Consider the following 3,239-nt stretch of genomic DNA (forward strand, 5'->3'; position numbering starts at 1 on the left):
TTTGGTGGTATCATTCTTGTTTTTGAGAAGAGTGAAAGAAACTTTTTCCTTTCTTTTTGCACAGTTATATCTCTCCTTAAACGGCCTATTCAGGTGCAACGCGGAAAATGATGAAATGGCCCGAGCAAGTAGTTCGCACTCCAATTTAACGCAGCATGCTCGAGTTCGCCAACAACTCGCGGGGAAAGCCGCATCGCATTTTCCGTAGCCCACGTACGTTACATCGCGCTCGAGGGAACACTTCCGCGAAGGTAAAAGCGTGGGAAGAGCCGGAAGCTACGGCGCGCTTAGGTTACGCTACGTTCTCGGGGTGTTTAGCCTTTAAAAACTTGCTTCTGCCTCCTATCATCACCGGTGTATCATCAACAAGATATCTTATGAGCGTTTTCAACGAGCGGCGAAATGACTGTGGAGTGGCCAACTTAAGTCGAGTCCCTCTCGAATGTCCCTGACGGCGACGGGACGAGCAGTTAATTAACACCTCCGCTTTCTTAGTTGGTGGCAGCCGCAGCAGACTGTCGGCGCGTTCCACTTCTCGCGAGTACCGCCAGCCTTTTCCATCCCCTTTGGAAAAGCTCTTCCTTCTTCCACGAAGAAGGAAAGGCCCTACTCAACGACGCTTTACCTTCCCTCGACGTCTTCTTCTTCTTCTTCTACTTCTTCCTCCTCGTCCATTCGCTCTTTTCTGGCAGCACTTATCGAGTTTCTCCCTCTTCGTCGCTTTCGCAGGATCGGTTAGTAATTAAGATGCTCTCGCGGAGTAAAGAAAAAAAGTCACCGGCAAGAGCGCGAGACAGATTCTCATGTATTTTTAATTTAGAGATAGTGCCTCGCCCATCGCAACCGTCCGCGCTACGAGAGGTGAAGAATAAAAGACCATTTACATCGCAGAGGCAGATAAAAGAATGTACTTTCTATTAATTTTATTCCTACGATATTTTCCGTTACCATCCTAATTTCCGTGATTCTTCCGTAATTTCCGCGTCGTGTGTTTCCAACGATAGATTTTTCTTCCCTCGAACTATAATCTATAAGACAATCAATCTTGTGCAAGAAACAGCTCAATCTACAGCTCATTCCAAAGAGAAAGAAACATCTGCTTCAATATTATTCTTTTCGAGGAATATCAACCCAAAAAAAAACCCAATACGTCTCATCCTTGCTGCCAGGGAAAAAACCTGCGCTTTTGCATACGATATCTAATCCGGCGTATATCTGGACCCTCTTCGCGGTGAATTTCAGGTGTCCACGGCATAAATATTTCCGAGAGTATCCGCGCGCGCAGTTGGGCGCAAACAGACGTGACAAGAACGATAATATTCGGGCGTCTGGGCGCGCTGCTGCGGCTCGTTATCCGCGATGTTAATGGTTTTATAATATCGAAACGCTTGAGACGCGCGCCAATGGCAGAGGCTCTCGTCGAATGCATTTAGCAAGAGGGAACGCAAAATCGCACGAAGAGATCGGTAAGCCGTGCTGTGTGCAAAGGGACGGCCCTTTAATCCGGCGATGCTAGACGTCGTGGGCGCTCTGAATAGTTCCTCGCCGCGCTATATCCAGACCGGTTATCGGTTTTCGATCTGTGCGACGAAGCGCGAGAAACGCCGAGTGATAATGCAGCGGCGGGGGCTAATATCGTAAACGATAATTTAACGGCGTTCCGCCACACGCCGGCGCCCTCGGACCGATTCTTTCGACGTTGAAACACGAGGCGCGAGCTACGGTTATATCGTTTATGTCGGTATTGGTTGGTATTACAACTGTATGCGTATGTACGCCATATGTGCCGGCGAAGAAAAAAGGAAGAAAGAAAACTCCGAAACTGCTCGAAAGAAAAGCGAAAATTTCTATATGACGGAAGCTAAAGTAGAGAGAAACAAGAAAATATGTTTGAGAACATTTATGGTACGTGTTCGGTGATTTTTTTTTTTTTTTTTTTTTTACACGTGTGGATGCCAATCTTACGCGCATTAATCTTGAACTCGATATTTTTATTTAATATAAAAGGAGATTTTAATGAGCGCAATATTGGAGAAAATATTTAATTAACGTATGCATATAAACGAGATATCGTAAATAAGTAGAAAAAGATAGTTAAAGTCAGACAATTCTTTTGTCATTACTAGATCCATAGTAATAGTAAATCAAAACTTTCTTAATTTGACCGTAATTTCGCGCATTTCCTAACTTAATTTGCAAATAATACTTTTTTCAATCATGTATTATATATGGATTTGTAAAGTGCAAAGTCATTTATGCGAATTGCTAATTGGTACAAACAAAAATTGCACATGTAGGTTTATACATAGTAAGAGAGCAATAAATAACATTGTCATAAATAAACTATTACAGTGCGTCTGTGCATTATAATTGTGTGTTAACTACCCACTAAACAGGAATTTCGTTCTGTAATGACGTCATATAGGCCCTGCTAATGACGGGATAGTAATATGCGCGTCGTGAACAATACCAAAACCAGGACATGTTACAGATCACTTGCATTATCTTGTATCACGCTCAATCTAATATCGGATTATCATTTATAATTCAAATTTAATTGCTTTCAAATAAGCGGATGAGAGATTTCTAATTAATCTAATTAATCTATATTTAATTAATTAACAAGTGTATGAATAAGTCTAGCACATATTTAAAAACATATATAGTATAACTCAATATTTAAAAAATAATTGTTAAAAAAATATTATTCCAATGTTTTAAATTTTAAATTTAAAATTGTTTCTAAAACCAATTGAAATACGTTGATAAAGCATTATTGCAAAATGTAATTTTATATCTCAACCTAACAATGTGTATTGTTCGTTATTTAATTATTTTAATTGAATAAAGTATGTAGCTGTAATTTATTAATAATTTTTCTGTGCCATATGATTATAATAAATTGTTCATGGTGTAAAAAGAAATGTAAACGATTCGAATTTTATTTATCAAATGTATAAATTGAAATATTCAAGACAAACTAATAAAAATATCTACGCATACGACAAATATCAAATCTTTCCCTATCTGTCATGATGGTAAAAGGGTTAAAACCACGAAACTCTTAAATTTGATGAATCAGTCGATCCATTAGTCAATCATGGATACACTTTCAAGTACAATACCCGTCTCGCTGGCAAAACTGACATATCCTGACGTAAAGAATTCTCGCGTGACGTGCTGCGAAATGCAATTTCCATGTATACATGGCGCGCCGATTTCCTACACTGCAACGCGCT

Source organism: Nylanderia fulva, unplaced genomic scaffold, assembly GCF_048542155.1.
Source record: "Nylanderia fulva isolate GAGA-0341 unplaced genomic scaffold, ASM4854215v1 Scaffold5, whole genome shotgun sequence".
Classification (NCBI taxonomy): Eukaryota; Metazoa; Arthropoda; class Insecta; order Hymenoptera; family Formicidae; genus Nylanderia; species Nylanderia fulva.